Source organism: Marmota flaviventris, chromosome Y, assembly GCF_047511675.1.
Source record: "Marmota flaviventris isolate mMarFla1 chromosome Y, mMarFla1.hap1, whole genome shotgun sequence".
Taxonomy (NCBI): domain Eukaryota; kingdom Metazoa; phylum Chordata; class Mammalia; order Rodentia; family Sciuridae; genus Marmota; species Marmota flaviventris.
This window is the reverse complement of record NC_092519.1, coordinates 8,353,087-8,372,329: the sequence shown is the minus strand read 5'-3', so window position 1 is coordinate 8,372,329 and position 19,243 is coordinate 8,353,087. Positions and strand designations below refer to the sequence as shown.

The 19,243-nt window shown below is 37.6% G+C and overlaps 1 pseudogene; it reads left to right on the top strand.

Moving 5' to 3' along the window:
• The first annotated feature begins 12,274 nt into the window (after positions 1-12,274).
• On the top strand, positions 12,275-13,293 carry LOC139703510 (la-related protein 1B-like; annotated as a pseudogene).
• The last annotated feature ends 5,950 nt before the right edge of the window (positions 13,294-19,243 follow it).

Sequence of the window (19,243 nt, the reverse complement as noted above, 5' to 3'; positions counted from 1 at the left end):
AAGGAAGAATTCCATCAGATTATTAGCATCACTCAGATTTTTAGTTTCTATGAAATGAGAAAGTTCCATTCAAAAAGACTCATAACTAAAAGGAGAATAAAATTACTCCCACAGTTTGATAGCAAGCAGGACTCAGTGGAGAAGGTACCTGTAGTCTTCATAAACAACAAAATTCTAAACTGGAAAGCTATTTAATTAAGATTGACACTAGCAAAATATGGAGAGTTTATTCAGGCTCCCACCAGCAATCTTGAACACTATGTTGAACATGCCTTTGTTTCTGCGGGACACATCTGCAATATCTTTTTAGCCTGAGAACTAGAGAAATGTGAGTGTGTCATTCCAGTTGTTCAGAAAGAGAGGTGTGTGTGTATGTTTGTGTGTGTGTGTGCAAATGTGAACACACTAAGTGCTTAAAATGGTCTTTTTTTCTAAAACAATCCTTCTTCTTGAATGTGTCCCTTCCAAAGATAGAATTGGACAGTATCATTGAGTTACCAATAAACTCAAGGAAAAATATGTCTTAATGAATTTATCAATTGTTTCCCTTCTTGAGGTTAGAATACTTCTGATTCTTCAGAATTCTCTGATGGGCCTTCTTCTTAATCTACTCTTTCTTTGTAAACAAATTCATCTACCCCCTACTAGCTTCAATTATCATCCAAGTATCAACAATGCCATGTTTTTTTTTTTCTTTGTAATGCAGTCCTGAATTCTTTTCTGTGCTTGAAAAGGATATGCAGTAATGTCACACATCATCTTCACTTTGACATTTCAAAGACCCAAAAGCCCAACATGTCCAAGATAACCAAATGCATGGCTTCTGTGCTAAGCTTCTCTATGAACCTTTTCCAACTCTACCACATAATCCAAGACTAGGAATTATTCTCTCTTTCTCCTATCCTTAACTCCCACAGTCCTCTTAGTTCTACTTCTTACACACCTCTCAAATCCATCTATTTCCTCTGTCTTCCTCCATCACCCCATAGTGCCAGGCACCATCATCTATCAATAAGAATCCTCAAAAAGTTTCATAAATAGTTGACCTGCATCCATTATCACTGTCTTCCATTTCATTTTCCATAATATATCCAGAATAATCATTTTAGAGAGCAATAGCTTGTCTTGTTTCCTTCAAGTTAAATGCCTTTCAGTAGTTTCCCATTACTCTTGGGATAGAAGAGACACAATCCATGCTTAATATTTTCCTCAAGAGTCTGTGTGATCAGGCTTCCTCCCACCTCTTGTGCTTTAGCTGGCTCTTCTCTCTACAGTTGAGTACTATGGCCTTAAAAAGTCTGAAGATTCTTGTAGTCTACATGAACAACAAAAGACTTATATAATGCTGTCATATAATCTTTTCTTCTTTCCCACTTACTCAGCCTTTACTTATCTAATGCCTTCTTTATGGTCAACACAAACTTCATTTCTTTAGGGAAGTGTATCTGGACTCCACAGTACAATTTCCTCTCAAAGGCTTCCACAGAACATTTCTCCTAAACAAAAGTCAATACACATTTTTAATGACTAACTTCCCTACCAGGTTGCAATCTATCTTGTTCAGAGCTGTGTATCTAGCAACCAGCACATTTTCAGCAAAGAAAAGTTGAATAGATGAATATGTTTTTGGTGTGTGTGAAACCACAGTCTTCAGTTAAAATTCCAAATCCATTTTTTTCTTTTTTTCTGGCAGAGGAGCAATTATCAAATATGAGTTCAGCTCAAGTTTGTTTATCAGTTTAGCAGAAAGCAAGGTCTGAACAATGCATAGCACAATTAACAAGTGCTTTTGTGGCAGAGCAGAAAGTAACCATTGAAAATAAAAAATGCTATGTTGACAGGACACCAATGTATTTTACATGCTTGAAAAAGTGAAGTAAAAGAGGAAACTAAGTAGAGAAAGAAAAAAAAAAAACACAGAAATCAACTTGATATCATCCTGGAAATAACTTGGACTTTGAAGGTAGTGAGACCTGCATCTGAATCCCATCTGTGCCATTTTTAGGCCAATTAATTATTCTCTGAGTCTATCACTTTACTGAACTTTGTGAGAGTAAAGAGTTTGAGCATTATTTTTTAATAGAAGAAAAATCATTCATAATATTGTTAGTTTATCTCTCTATAATGTTAGGAGGGCACACCATCCTCTCAAAAATATGTATTTTTAGTACATCAAGCAGTAAAAATTATGGTGAATAAATTGAATGAAAGTTATGTATCAGTCAAAGTGCAATTAGAATAATACTAGACAGGCTGTGTAGTTTTAGAGTGATTTTTTTTTTTTTAATACAAGGGCCTACTCAAAACAGTTTTAAGAGAATTGCAAGAACAGTCTGCATACTATGTATGTAGTTTCTGCATCTGGGGAATCCAATAAGCCCATATCAAATATATCCAAACCTCTTATTTCTTTTTTTTTTCCAATTTAAAATGTTTTATTATTAAATTTAACACAAGTAAGGCAAAGCACATAAAACAATTTAATGGATAGGTTGAACACTCTTGTAAATCATACATGTGTTAGGATATAGATAGCTTGGCAGCCACCTGAGAACCTTTTATGTGGTCCTTCCACCTTTCCCCTAAGAATAACTACTATCTTGACTTATGGTAATGAATACTGCACTTTTTTTTTTATCAAAGTATACTTTCTTTTTTTTAATTTTTTTTATTGTTGGTTGTTCAAAACATTACAAATTTCTTGATATATCATATTTCACACTTTGATTCAAGTGGGTTATGAACTCCCATTTTTACCCCATATACAGATTGCAGAATCACTTCAGTTACACATCCATGATTTACATATTGCCATACTAGTGTCTGTTGTGTTCTGCTGCCTTTCCTATCCTCTACTATGCCCCCTCCCCTCCCCTCCCCTCTCCTCTTCTCTCTCTACACCCTCTACTGTCATTCATTTCTCCCCCTTGTATTATTTTTCCCTTTCCCCTCACTTCCTCTTGTATGTAATTTTGTATAACCCTGAGGGTCTCCTTCCATTTCTAAGCAATTTCCCTTCTCTCTCCCTTTCCCTCCCACCTCTCATCCCTATTTAATGTTAATCTTCTTCTCCTGCTCTTTGTCCCTACTCTGTTCTTAGTTACTCTCCTTATATCAAAGAAGACATTTGGCATTTGATTTTTTTAGGGATTGGCTAGCTTCACTTAGATAATCTGCTCTAATGCCATCCATTTCCTTGCAAATTCTATGATTTTGTCATTTTAATGCAGAGTAACACTCCATTGTGTATAAATGCCACATTTTTTTTTATCCATTCATCTATTGAAGGGCATCTAGGTTGGTTCCACAGTCTTGCTATTGTGAATTGTGCTGCTATGAACATCGATGTAGCAGTGCCCCTGTAGCATGCTCTTTTTAGGTTTTTGGGGAATAGACCGAGAAGGGGAATAGCTGGGTCAAATGGTGGCTCCATTCCCAGCTTTCCAAGAAATCTCCATACTGCTTTCCAAATTGGCTGCACCAATTTGCAGTCCCACCAGCAATGTACAAGTGTACTCTTTTCCCCACATCCTCGCCAGCACTTGTTGTTGTTTGACTTCATAATGGCTGCCAATCTTACTGGAGTGAGATGGTATCTTAGGGTGGTTTTGATTTGCAATTCTCTGACTGCTAGAGATGGTGAGCATTTTTTCATGTACTTGTTGATTGACTGTATGTCCTCCTCTGAGAAGTGTCTGTTCAGGTCCTTGGCCCATTTGTTGATTGGGTTGTTTGTTTTCTTATTGTCTAATTTTTTGAGTTCTTTGTATACTCTGGATATTCGGGCTCTATCTGAAGTGTGAGGAGTAAAGATTTGTTCCCAGGATGTAGGCTCCCTATTTACCTCTCTTATTGTTTCTTTTGCTGAGAAAAGACTTTTTAGTTTGAGTAAGTCCCATTTGTTGATTCTAGTTATTAACTTTTGTGCTATGGGTGTCCTGTTGAGGAATTTGGAGCCCGACCCCACAGTATGTAGATCGTAGCCAACTTTTTCTTCTATCAGACAGCGTGTCTCTGATTTGATATCAAGCTCCTTTATCTATTTTGAATTCACTTTTGTGCATGGCGAGAGAAAGGGATTCAGTTTCATTTTGTTGCATATGGATTTCCAGTTTTCCCAGCACCATTTGTTGAAGATGCTATCCTTCCTCCATTGCATGCTTTTAGCCCCTTTATCAAATATAAGATAGCTGTAGTTTTGTGGATTGGTTTCTGTGTCCTCTATTCTGTACCATTGGTCCACCCACCTGTTTTGGTACCAGTACCATGCTGTTTTTGTTACTATTGCTCTGTAGTATAGTTTGAAGTCTGGTAACGCTATACCGCCTGATTCACACTTCCTGCTTAGCATTGTTTTTGCTATTCTGGGTCTTTTATTTTTCCATATGAATTTCATGATTGTTTTCTCTATTTCTACAAGAAATGCCGTTGGGATTTTGACTGTCATTGCATTAAACCTATAGAGAACTTTTGGTAATATCGCCATTTTGATGATGTTAGTTCTGCCTATCCATGAACAGGGTATATTTTTCCATCTTCTAAGATCTTCTTCTATTTCTCTCTTTAGGGTTCTGTGGTTTTCATTGTATAAGTCTTTCACCTCTTTTGTTAAGTTGATTCCCAAGTACTTTATTTATTTATTTTTATTTTTTGGATATTGTGAATGGAGTGGTTGTCCTCATTTCCATTTCAGAGGGTTTGTCACTGATATACAGGAATGCCTTTGATTTATGCGTGTTAATTTTATATCCTGCCACTTTGCTGAATTCATTTATTAGCTCTAATAGTTTCTTCGTAGATCCTTTTGCGTCTGCTAGGTATAGAATCATGTCATCTGCAAATACTGATAATTTAAGTTCCTCTTTTCCTATTTTTATGCCTTTAATTTCTTTCGTCTGTCTAATTGCTCTGGCCATTGTTTCGAGAACTATGTTGAACAGAAGTGGAGAGAGAGGGCATCCCTGTCTTGTTCCAGATTTTAGAGGGAATGCCTTCAATTTTTCTCCATGCAGAATGATGCTAGCCTGAGGCTTAGCATAGATTGCTTTTACAATATTGAGGTACGTTCCTGTTATCCCTAGTTTTTCTAGAGTTTTGAACATAAAGAGATGCTCTACTTTGTCGAATGCTTTTTCCGCATCTATCGAGATGATCATATGGTTCTTATTTTTAAGTCTATTGATGTGGTGAATAACATTTATTGATTTCTGTATATTGATCCAGCCTTGCATCCCAGGGATGAATCCTACTTGATCATGGTGCACAATTTTTTTGATATGTTTTTGTATCCGAGTGGCCAGAATTTTATTGAGGATTTTTGCATCTAGGTTCATTAGAGTTATTGGTCTGTAGTTTTCTTTCTTTGAAGTGTCTTTGTCTGGTTTAGGTATCAGGGTGATGTTGGCCTCGTAGAATGAATTTGGAAGTTCTCCCTTTTTTTCTATTTCCTGAAGTAGCTTGAAAAGTACTGGTATTAGTTCCTCTTTAAAGGTTTTGTAAAACTCTGCTGTATACCCATCCGGTCCTGGGCTTTTCTTAGTTGGTAGTCTTTTGATGGTTTCTTCTATTTCCTCAATTGATATTGGTCTGTTTAGGTTGTCTATATCCTCCTGACTCAATCCGGGCAGATCATATGACTTAAGAAATTTATTGATGCCTTCAGTATCTTCTAATTTATTGGAGTATAAGTATTCAAAATAATTTTTTATTATCTTCTGTATTTCTGAAGTGTCTGTTGTGATATTGCCTTTTTCATCCTGTATGCTAGTAATTTGAGTTCTCTCTCTTCTTCTCTTCGCTAGCATGGCTAAGGGTCTGTCGATTTTGTTTATTTTTTCAAAGAACCAACTTTTAGTTTTGTCAATTTTTTCAATTGTTTCTTTTGTTTCAATTTCATTAATTTCAGGTCTGATTTTCATTATTTCTTGCCTCTACTTCTTTTGCTGTTGTTTTGCTCTTCTTTTTCTAGGATTTTGAGATGAAGTATGAGATCATTTATTTGTTGGTTTTTTTTTTTCTTTTTTTAAGGAATGAACTCCAAGCAATGAATTTTCCTCTTAGAACTGCTTTCAATGTGTCCCATAGATTCCGATATGTTGTGTCTGTGTTTTCATTTATCTCTAAGAATTTTTTAATTTCCTCCTTGATGTCTTCTATAACCCATTGATCATTCAGTAACCTATTGTTCATTCTCCAAGTGATGTATTCTTTTTCTTTCCTTCTTTTATCATTGATTTTCAGTTTCATTCCATTATGTTCAGATAAGATGCATGGTATTATCTCTACTCCTTTATATTGTCTAAGAGTTGCCCTGTGACATAATATATGATCTATTTTTGAGAAGGATCCATGTCCTGCTGAGAAAAAAGTGTAACTGCTTGATGTTGGGTGGTATATTCTATATATGTCAATTAAGTCTAGGTTATTAATTGTGTTATTGAGTTCTATAGTTTCCTTATTCAACTTTTGTTTGGAAGATCTGTCCAGTAGTGAGAGAGGTGTGTTGAAGTCTCCCATGATTATTGTATGGTGGTCTATTAGACTCTTGAACTTGAGAAGAGTTTGTTTGATGAACATAGCTGCACCATTGTTTGGGGCATATATATTTATGATTGTTATGTCTTGTTGGTGTATGGTTCCCTTAAGCAGTATGTAGTGTCCCTCTTTATCCCTTTTGATTAACTTTGGCTTGAAATCTATTTTATTTGATATTAGTATGGACACTCGAAATCCATATGAGTGATATAATTTTCCCAACCTTTCACCTTCAGCCTATGTATGTCTTTTCCTATCAATGCATCTCCTGTAGGCAGCATATTGTTGGGTCTTGTTTTGTGATCCATTCTAGTAGCCTGTGTCTCTTAATTGGTGAGTTTAAGCCATTAACATTTAGGGTTATTATTGAGATATGGGTTGTTCTTCCAGCCATATTTGTTTATTTCTGTTACTAAACATGGTTTGTTTTCCTCGTTGATTATTCCCCCCCCCCTTTACTGTCCTACCTCCCACTGTTGGTTTTCATTGTTATTTTCCATTTCCTCTTCCTGTAATGTTTTGCCGAGGATGTTTTGAAGAGATGGTTTTCTAGCTGCAAATTCTTTTAACTTTTATTTATCGTAGAAGGTTTTAATTTCATCTTCCATCCTGAAGCTTAATTTCGCTGGATACACAATTCTTGGTTGGAACCCATTTTCTTTCAGTGTTTGAAATATGTTATTCCAGGATCTTCTAGCTTTCAGAGTCTGTGTTGAAAGATCAACTGTTATCCTGATTAGCTTACCCCTAAATGTAATCTGCTTCCTTTCTCTTGTAGCTTTTAAAATTCTCTCCTTTTTCTGTATGTTGGGCATCTTCATTATAATGTGTCTAGGTGTGGATCTCTTATGATTTTGCACATTCGGCGTCCTGTAAGCTTCTAGGATTTGGGATTCTGTCTCATTCTTCAAGTCTCGGAAGTTTTCTCATATTATTTCATTGAATAGATTGCTCATTCCTTTGGTTTGGAGTTCTGTACCTTCCTGTATCCCAATGACTCTTAAGTTTGGTCTCTTAATGTTATCCCATATTTCTTGGATGTTCTGCTCATGGTTTCTTAACAGTCTTGCTGAGCTGTCTATGTTCTTTTCAAGTTGAAATACTTTGTCTTCATTGTCTGATGTTCTATCTGATAAGTGTTCTACTCTGCTGGTAGTATTCTCCATTGAGTTTTTAAGTTGGTTTATTGCTTCCTGCATTTCTAGGATTTCTGTTTGTTTTTTATAACCTCTATCTCCCTGTATAGTTGATCCTTTGCTTCCTGGATTTGTTTGTGTAATTTATTGTCGAAGTGATCTTTCATTGTCTGATTTTGCTGTCTAATGTCTTCCTTGATACTCCAGATCATCTGAAGCATGTATATCCTGAATTCTTTATCTGACATTCCATCTGCTGAAGCTGTTACCTCTTCTAAAGTTGAGTTGACCTGCATTGCTTGTGGTCCTTTCTTTCCTTGTCTTTTCATACTGCTTGCGTTTCTTTCTGCTTGGTGAAACTGTTGTGTTCTTGAAATGTTTTTTTCCCTATATATTTATATTGCTCTTGTGGAAAAGAGGAGTGTGGCCAAGAACATAAGGGCAAATTACTTGCATAAAAAGCATCACATATGCTGGATGAGAGGTGGGAGGGAAAGGGAGAGAGAAGGGAAATTGCATGGAAATGGAAGGAGACCCTCAGGGTTATACAAAAGTACATACAAGAGGAAGTGAGGGGAAAGGGAAAAATAATACAAGGGGGAGAAATGAATGACAGTAGAGGGGGTAGAGAGAGAAGAGGCGAGGGGAGGGGAGGGTGGATAGTAGAGGATAGGAAAGGCAGCAGAACACAACAGACACTAGTATGGCAATATGTAAATCAATGGATGTGTAACTGATGTAATTCTGCAATCTGTATATGGGGTAAAAATGGGAGTTCATAACCCACTTGAATCAAAGTGTGAAATATGATATATCAAGAAATATGTAATGTTTTGAACAACCAACAACAAAAATTAAAAAAAAAAAAAAACTGAAAAAAAGCATCCCATAAAGCTGAAAATTAAAAAAAAAAATCACTTCAGCACAGAGCTTTTAAATCTACAATCTTAAATAAAGGTATTTTCTAAACCTGTGGAAAATTAAAAATAGCATTAGTATGTTGACCTTAATAATATAAATCAAATGTTCATGTGAGTTCAAAAGTATCTACTGAAGTTAGAATTTCATGAGACCTTACTTAGGTAAAATGATGCAGTTTTGTGTAGAGGTAATTACAGAGAGTTGTGGCTATATAGTAGAGCTAGGAACAAAGGTCATCCCTCTTATGGAAGATCTAGGAAAACAGCACTTCCTTTTTCTCTGTGCCAGTTAAATACAGGAGTGTAAAATAAAAATTAAAAAATAAAAATAATACCATGCCACTAAAACTTTAAGGAATCTATTCTGAGCACCTGGGAATTCAGTTCAGGGCTGTGATGAACAGTTGAAACAGAAGTAAAGGACTATTGTAAGCTCAGGGAGAGAGTAGGGTAGGAAAATGTGCTCTTCACTTCACAGGAAGCCAGGAAGGTTTTCCAGATATGGTGACATTCAAGATGAGACCTAAGGGATAAGTATGAAAGTTGAGGAAAACACATCCCAAGTAGGGAGACATGATTGTTTTAAAAAGTAATTTATTATTATTTGCTAGCCATTCCTTCAACAAGTATGTATTGAATAACAGCTATTTTAGCATAGATGTCTTTAAAAACTCTTCAAAATCTGGGTTCAAGAGTTCATTGTTTGAATTGTTCTGAAATTTATGTGCAACAAAGTTCTCTCATCTATATCATATTCTTTCCTCTTTTCCTCAATGTGAGAATTTCCCTCCCCCCCTTAGGCTCTAGATTAATATATTTTATAATCATATGCAAAATCATTAAATATATAAAATACATTACAAATGGACTTGTTGTTCCACCTAAAAAACATGTTTATTCATGATAAATTGTTAGAGAAATAATCTAAATCAAAGAATAATCGATTCCTGAACTTTCCTTCTGAAGTTCAGAGCTGTGAATAAGAAATCATAAAAGACTCATTTTTTGCATAATTATCATGATCAACAAAACCAATGAATAAGACTAACAATATCAGACAATATGAGAAAGCAGATATTTTCATGTTATATAAATTTTAAAATTGAAAACAGAACCACCTTTTATCAAGAAGCTTTTCCTTTAAAAATAAAAATAATACCATGCCACTAAAACTCTAAGGAATCTAGTCTGAGAACCTGGGAATTCAGTTCAGGGCAGCGATGAAAAGTTGCAACGGAAGTAAAGGACTAGTGAAGCTCAGGGAGAGAGTGGGTAGGAAAATGTGCTCTTCACTTCACATGCTTCTATATGGAGAGATCAGATCATATTTCAGGCCTCTTGTCCAACTTTATTCAGTTTGGTCCAGAAGAGTAAGAGAGGCTCACTGAAGAGGGATTTGAGGAGATCCCAGACAAAAATGGCTTAGTCTCTAGCTAATTTTCTAAGCAGCTTTACTGAACAGAGAGTGCTTTCTGGATTGTTAAGAAGCCCATAATCTTACTGGTTAATTTTACTCTAATGTGAATGCTAGGAAACCACAAATACATCAGTATCTATTGTCTGACCTTTTACAACTAATTTGTAAAAGTTGATATTTGACCTCCATTTTTTTTGATCTTTGAACTTGCCCCTCACTACCTTCATACCATTACTGAGTTTGCAACCTTGCACCAGACACTAAACCCATCTTATCTTAATATACTCATGTATGAAATGAAGATAATTTTTGAAGTTCAAGTTAGTATTATTAATATGTAGAAGTTATTAACCTCATTTAGTACATAGTAAACACTATTTAAATTTTATAAATTATTTTTATTTAATTATTTCTTTTACAAATCAAACAGTGAGGGCTAAGACATATCTATGGTTTGTCTCATTTAGGACTTTGCTATATAAAGAAAGAAACTTGGAATGTACTAAAAGTATAACAGTGGCTAGAGTGTTAGGCCTGTATTATAGGGAAATAGGAAGAGGAGTTAGACAGCTGTTGCTGCAGGCTGGAAGACATGAGATGCTGATAGGAGCTAAATGAATAATTCTGCCAAGATACAATGAATATGGCAGAGGGATTGCTTTGGGCAATCTTTCTAATAGTTTACAACACTGGACAGGTTTTCATTGTAGTCAGATTACTCTCTCAACAACCTCTAGGCAAACTCCATGTCCTCTCACACAGGTGTCTTCTACCTCAAGTGGATGGAATGGTGGCTTTCAGTGTATTGTCTCCATGTCCAAATTCTGGAATCCATATACATTTCACTGTTAAGGAAAACACCATCTTTGTATGTTTAACAAAGTAAAAGGTCTTGAGATAAAGAGATGACCCCCAGAATAAGAGATAAGAGGAGAAAAAATGGGGGCAGACAGAAGAAAATATATGGAGAAGAACTGATGTCTTCCAATGTTGTCAGCTATAAAAGAAATAATACAGAGATCCTGAAGGGCTAGAAATTATTAATGTGACTTTAGAATTGGATAAAAGGTGAAGGCTGGGAGAAATTGGAGAATCACGATTAAAAGTCTAGATTTTTTAAAGAGACTGTTGGTAGACATGAATTCCAAAATTGATCTGTTGAGAGCTTAGATAGAAATCTCTAGTGCCTTAGAAGATACACATATGCCATGAACAGAATATTAGTATAACTATGAGTATTAATACACAGCAGGAGTGGACCTAAGGGCAAAGTGAGAAATATATAATTCGGAATGTGATGAAAGATAACTCTTATTATATAGTGATCAAAACTTGTCTGAGTTTGGTTTTTTTTTTTTTTTTTTTTTATGCAAAGCAGAATTTGTGATGAACTTTAGCTGAAGGGATTTCCAAGGAAAGTGTTAAGGGAACAACCTGATTTTTCTTTGCTGGGTATCAAAATAAAATATAAGAAAACAAAAAACAATTTGAGAAAGGAACTGTTAAGCTAAAAAAAAAAAAAAAAAAACAAAAAAACAACCACTTGATAATTGGGGAAGATCTAAGCCTGTCCAAATTGTGAAGAACATTAAAAGAAGAAAATTCATCATTGGAAAAGTACACTCTGGTGACAGGACCAAGAGTCCAGCTGGTCGACTCCCGGCCTGGGCATCTGGCATGTCCTTGGCCTCAGTTGCAGCCACGGGCGGACTCTCAGCATCCTGACCACCACAGAGATGCACAGCCCAGTCCCCTGGCTCTGAGCGCCCTCTATCAGGGGAGACCTGGGTGGGTGAAGGATGTCTGCTCTCCCCCCAGTGTCCTCCTCTCCCTCTCGGGAGGGAGGACCTGATCATGGCCGCGTGGAGAGGGAGTTTCTGATGGCCTTGGTGAGCCTGCTGGTGGAGCAATTGCCCTGGCCAGAAAGGGAGGGAAAGGAGTCAGCGAGGTCCGCCACAAGCGCGGGAACGCGTGGAGAGCCTGAACAGGTGCTGGGCCACAGTGTGCCACTGGTGGCCATGCCCATGTAGCCGCTGTTGCTGCCCCTAGCATGGGCCAGAGGCCCTGTTGACAGGGAGCCGCCGGCCTTGGCTGGCCCTGGGGCGAAGCCGCTGCCGCCCAAGGAGAAGGCCTGGACCAAAAAGCCTCCCCAGCACTAGTCCCGTGCCTCCACCTGGCAGCAGAAGCCTGCGCTGGAGACCTGGCAGGCAAAGTTATAAAAGCAGGAAAACTCAACGAATTCCAATGAGGCCAGTGATTTCAGCGATATGGCAAACTGGCCAACACCAGGAGAGTTAGCATTGAAAAAACCTTTTTTTTCAGTCTCAAAGTGTCATCAGCCAAAGAAATAAGAAGCCAAAAATTACAAAAGAAAAAGAAAAGAAGGTTGAAAAGAGGAGTAACAGTGAGATTAAGAAAATTGGGAAACAAAATTAGATGGTCCCATTGAAAATGCCAGTGAGGATGAGGCCCAGTCAAGCATTCAAGGAAAGAGAGCCAATAAACACAAGTGGATATTGCTGCACTTAGATGATGTAAGACCAGAGAGTCAGGAGAGATCTGGATCCCAGAACAGCTCTCAGTGTCAACCTGAAGCAAACAAGTCTTCCCATAATAACAGGAGAAAGACACAGGAAGTTGGAGGCGAGACAGAGGAAAAAAAAAAAAAAGATGATGATCAGGATAAAGTATACAGTGTGAGGAGTGAGGGGGTTAATATCTGAGGTTCCTTCAGAAGTTGAGGAAGAGGACCAAAATGGGAACAAGATGAGCCAGAGGAAACTCTTGAGTGAACTTTGATTATTCATATGGTTACCGACAACATGGTGAAAGGACAGATCAGCCATTTCAAACAGAAATTAATGCCAGTATGATGTATTACTATTATGACAGTATGGGTGTATTACTATTATGACAGTATGGTTCTTCCTGTGGAAGAAGCATTTCTTAAAGAGTATATTAAGCATTGAATTGAATATTACTTCAGTAGAGAAAACTTGGAACATGACTTTTTTGTCAGAGAAAGATGGATGAGAAAGGTTTCTTGCCTATTTCCCTGATTGGCTCTCAGAACAAACTTTAACCTCATTTTAGAGGCCCTGAAGGACAGCAAAGAAATAGAAGTTGCAGGTGAGAAAATGAGAAGATAGAACCAGAAAAATGGCCAGTCCTGGGCCCTCCTCCCAGCAGTGTGCCACAGACAAACTTCTCTCCCCTGATGAATTGTCCAAAGTTTGTGCAAGGACAAACCTTTCTCTCACAGACACTCAGGGTGATGATCTACTGATGCCCTGAATGTCATCTGATGGGGATGTGCAATAGAGCAAATGGCTCACTGAAATGCATTGTAAATACTGGAACAAAGCATGCTGTAGAGATAGAAGCCACCATACTGCCTTCTGTGTGAGAGTGTCCACTATTGACCCCTCGGCTGCATGACAGTGGAGATGACCACCTGTGCCATGACCCAAGACAGAGCTGGGGACCACTGCTGACATTCCAGGAGCTGCCTGTCCTTTCTTGTGTGGCTGGACTGAGATGGCATGGCTACTTTTATTTGAGGGGGAAGCTAATTGTTATCACTGTGGAAATACTTCAAGGTTCTGTCTTTTGTTTCCAGGCATATGTACTTGTGTCCAGGTCAATAAAGCAGAGAAAGAGGACTGTGTAGATTTTCTCAGCTTGACAGGCCTTTGGCTCTTGGTCTTCCCTTTGCCATGGTGAACATTGCATAACTCATATGTTAAGATGTTTCATATGGACTGTAAGATTTATTAATATGAACATTTAAAGGGTAAGAAATTGAAGAAATAAACAAGGGTATTTTTTTAATTTTTCTTCAAAATGTATTATTGATACATCAGTATAAGTCCTGCCCATCAGAAAAGCATTAATAATGGACACTTTAACAAATTTTTATCTCATATTTCTTTGTCAGCCATATACTTCTAATGCAGCAAGCAACTTGTTTTAAAAAGTTGAATAAATGTGACATTGTTTGTTTGCTTTTTAAAATTTATTTTGTTTTTTATTTATATATAACAGCAGAATGCATTACAATTCTTATTACATGTATAGAGCTCCTTTTTCATATCTCTGGTTGTATACATAGTATATTCACACCAATTTCTGTCTTCACATATGTACTTTGGATAATAATATTCCTCACATTCAACCATCATTAATTACCCCATGCCTCCTCCTTTCCCATCCCACCTCTTTGCCCTATCTAGGATTTGTCTATTCCTCCAATGCTCCCCCTCCCTATCCCACTATGAATCAGCTTCCTTATATCAAAGAAAACATTTGGGATTTTTTTTTTTTTTTTTTTAGGATTGGCTAATTTCACTTAGCATTATCTTCTCTAACTCCATCCATTTACCTGCAAATGCCATGATTTTATTCTCTTTTATTTCTGAGTAATATTCCATTGTGTATATATGTCACTTTTTTATCCATTCATCTATTGAAGGGAATCTAGATTAGTTCCACAACTTAGCTATTATGAATTATGCTGCTATAAACATTGATGTGGCTGTATTCCTGTAAGATGCTGTATTTAAGTCTTTTGGTTATAGACTGAGGAGAGAAATTGCTGGTTCAAATGGTGGTTCCATTTCCAGTTTTCCAAGAAATCTCCATACTGCTTTTAATATTGGCTGTACCAATTTGCATTCCCACCAGCAGTGTATGAGTGTACATTTTTTTCCACATCCTCACTAACACTTATATGTTTGTATGCATAATAGCTGCCATTCTGACTGGAGTGAGATGAAATCTTAGAGTGGTTTTGATTTGAAGTTCTTTAATTGCTAGTGATGATGAACATTTTTTCATGTGTTTGTTGATTGTACTGTTTGCTTGTTTTTTAAAGATATAATGGCTGATTGTAAGGGTTAGATTTATCTTGGTCCAAGATGACATTTTTAACCAGCTTATGAACAATCATTGGTAAGATGGATAATATGGAAAATACTTTTCCACCCGATAGTTAATTTAAGCCATTCAAGTTGGTGATTCCATTAACCATTTGTGTTATTAATAAAATTATAAAAACAAAATCATGAAAAAAAAAAAGACTCAAGCTGGTTAACTTTATGCTGAAAATGTTTGAATCATGGATCTGTTTAAAGATTTTTATCAAAAGCCAAAAATAGAAATGGTGATATCAAAGAAAGCTCGGTGGAGCACTGATCTTTCTAATAATGTGTATCTTTGTGATGCATACAAACATACAAGTGGAGTTTTGAGAATGGTTTAGTACAGAAATACAACTGATAAAAACAGATTTTCTTTTTTTTTTTTGAGGACTGACAGAAACAGAATTCAGGCATATATTAGAAATCTTTAGATGTCAAAATTCTTTAGGCAAGAATTAAGGATGTTGAGCCATTAAGCTGCAAATATTTGTGAACCTTTAAGAAAAAAGTAGAATGGACTTGAAAGCAGATGCTGGTGGAGCAAGGGGAAGAGTGAATAAAATAAATGGAATCTGAGGCCTGGGGGTCGATCTTTGACTCTAGCAAGGAGAGTTGCAAGTCATAGATTACCCTCCAGGCCTTAAAACCTAACAGAATTTTTATATTGCTAGATTTGAACTTGATACTGGTGAACCTCTCTTACATATAATTTCTTTTTGAAATGGAATATATATATATGCTCTATCAGTCCTACTAACATAATTTGAAGGCAAATGATTTGCTTTCTAGATTCATAGGTCCACAAGTGGAAAAGAATTTTACCTCAGTTTGGATCATATCCAGAGTTTCACCCATTTAAATGCATTAAATGATGAGATTATGGCTTTTGAGCTTATGATACAGAGATGATGGTTTAGAGATGATGATAAAGAGATGAGATTCTGGTTGAGATTTTTTGGGGATGTCTGGATTGATATATTTAATACATGTTGAATATATTTTGCACATAAGATGAATTTTAAAAGGCCAGAGGATGACTATAGTAGGCCAAATTGTCAATTCCATAAAGATATTTTCTCATCTCAAACCTTGATATGGTAAATTTTAACTTCTTTGAGAAAAGGATCTTTGCATATGTGAAGACATTGAGATTTTTCTATTAAGAAACCATTTGGATTATCTTGGTCTGGCCTAAATCCAACAAAAGTGATATTATGTGAGTATGACAGAGGAATCTTTGATATAGCAGAAAATGAGAACATAAAAAGAAGGGAAGATGTGATGTGAACAAAGAGGGAGACATAGGTATAGTGTGACTACAATCCAAGAAAGACGAGGAATTTCACCCAAGACAGTATCCCAGAGTAAAATTGAAGTTTTTTCACTTAACTTCAGAGGGATAGAGGTATCCTCTAGGCACTCAAGCAGGCAGGAGCAGCCTGTTACTTACAGCCCCTATAATTTCCTGTTCCAGTTTATTAAATCTTAGGCTTTTCTGCAAGTACATGATTCATATGGAAGTCCTTCTGCCAATCCAGAAAGACAACTTAAAGGAGCTAGAAATTGATATGCAAATCTGGATTGCATGAAGTCCATGATAAATTGCTAACTACATGTGGAATTATATTTTGTAGAGTGGCATTGTGTAGCAGAAGCAGCAGAAGCTTTGTTTCTATCTTTTAGTTGAAAACTGTTTCATATTGACTGGCTTTCCTTTAGTCACTAAAGAATAAACAAAGTTCAGAAGCTCAGCCAAATTGACAATCTTTTATCTTTGCCTTTCTCTCTTGAGAATGTTTTAAATAAGTCAGTTTATACACACAGGCTTCATTCAAAACTTCCATTCTCTGGATAATTTCACATCTCTTTTCTTCTCAGTGATGCTTAAAATGTGAGGACTCCAGAATCACATTCATATAAACACATGTAAATACCCCAGCCTGCCCTTCCCTCTACAAACCACATGGCAACTTCTGTTAGTTTTCCATTGCTGTAATCCACATACCTGAGAAAACAACTTACAAAGAGGAAAGATGTGTTTTGGCTCATGATGTCAGAGGAGTTCATGGTCAGTTGTCTCCATTGCTTTGGTGCCTGTGGTAAGGCAGAACAACATAGTAGGGAGGGTGTTGTTGAAGCTTAAAAAGCAGTTACCTCCAAAAAGTAAAGGATCTAAGCAGTACTAAACTGAAAGTGATACGGCTAAGTCTGGAGACAGTTTTGATTGCCATGACTGGGAAGAAGGATGGCCCTATTGCTGAGGTTGTGAAAACCTGCATTAAAGGAAAATTTCATTGTAAATAGCAGTTTTATTCATTATGTTCTAACTCCAGTTGTCAGAAGCTTGGATCTTTTTTTCCCTTTACTTCAGGAACAAAATAAAGCCAGGTGTCAAGAAGCCCAGTCTTTTTTCCACTGTCTCAGGGAATCCCATTGCAGAGGTGCAAGGGAGTTTAGGGAAGGAAGTTCCAAGGGGAGAAAAATATGTACTTGGACAAGCAGAATATACTGTGAGGAGACCCTGCCCCTGTTGCTCTAGCATGTCCCAACCCCACTGGCCTGGGCTCTCTCTGGGATCCCAACGCAGCAGACAGCACCCATCCTGGTACCTCAACTTGGCAGGCAGGCAGTACCTCAGGAAGTTCCAGGAGGGGCAGGCCTGGGGGCCAAGATTCTCCAGGCACCCTGAACTGGGTGCAGGTCCCTGGTCACTCATGGCTCCTGAGGCATCAGGAGCTCCGTGCATGTCCTTCAAGCCCTAAAGTGGAGACTCAAAACTCCTAATGGCAGGAGATACTGCCCAGATGCTGGAGGGTTCTGGAGCCTGCACTAGAGTTTATACACACAGGCTAGAGTTTATACACACAGGCTGATGGTGGTGAGGTGGCCCACCTGGGTAGGGGAGCCTTATCTGCCACTGGCCCCTCCTTTGCATATTCACAAGACTGAGCTCCTCCTCCACTCCTGAAAACAGCAGAGAGAAACTGTGTTATTCATAAGGAAGCCTGTCAGGCCCAGGAAGTCCTAGATGATTATTCATGAGGAAGTGTGGCCTGCCCAGGGAGGCCTGTATGATTATTCATAAACTTGAGGAATGCGGTTTGGGCTGGAAAAGGTCACAGGTGCCCAGGTGAGAGGGAGGCATCTACCGGCTGAGGTGAGCACCATCCAGAGCCCAGGGCTCTGGAGAAAGGGCACTTGGGCATTGTTAGTCTGGAGCTCTTCATTTTAACAGTTTTTTTTTTTTTTCACTCTTACTTGAGACTTTAATTTTAAAGTTTTTCCTTAAAGTCCAAAATTTTCTCAGGACAAGCAGAAATGCCAGTCTGATCAGGGGGCAAAGGGGAGGCTGTAGGTAACATCATAACCATTATGTGTGGAGGAAAAGCTCCACAAATTACAAGAAGGATATGGTAAAGAAAACAGAAATGCAGTGTGTCATCTGCATCCCACTGTCTAGCAGCTTTAGGATTCATTTTTGAGAAGCTGTGGGAATGGGCCTGGGTGAGGACTCAGCAGCATAATTAGTCCTGATGCAGGCAGCCAGGGACTCTGCACTGGCAGGAGGTGCCTGTGGATGTTTGGGCATTTTCTTGACCTGGCCAGGTTCTCTCCAGTCATTGGCATGTTCCCACCAAAACTAGTGCTTGCTGCAGACCAAGAAATGAGCCACCAGTCTGCCCTGGAATGAACTGCACTCCTCTTTCACCTTACAGAGGATTTGCCCTCTGTAGAAGTCAGTCATCCAAACAGGCAAGTTTAGCAAGTGTAGTGGGACTCAAGATTGTCCAATCACCAAAATGTGGAACACATGCTGGTAAAATCATTTCCTGCATTTTCATATTTTATCATTGACATACTCAATCATTAACCCTAACCCGAGCCCTCCTAACTGTTGTCCACAATTCCTGATATTATTGGTACAACTGAACCTTCTGTACAAAAAAATACAGTTAGACTATATGAGGCTTTAGGAATTTTTACTTTTATTTTTTTCCATTCTGATTGGTAAGTCTTTCCAAGCTAGTGACACATTCATTTTATTTCTTATCCATGTATCCTCAAGGGTAAAAAATGCTCACTACCTTGCCTCTCCTCACAATGAAACCTGAGTCAGAACAAGTATTACCCTGTACATATATATTTTCATGTTGGTTAGTACCAATTCTTTATCACAACCCTCAGCATAAATTTGGACTGAAATAGAAATGCAACCTAACCAGACCTCCATCACTAAATCAGTATATGCATGAAAGCATATGCCCTAATAAGAATAGTTATGTGTAGTTTCAATGCTATCAATTAAATTACCCATGA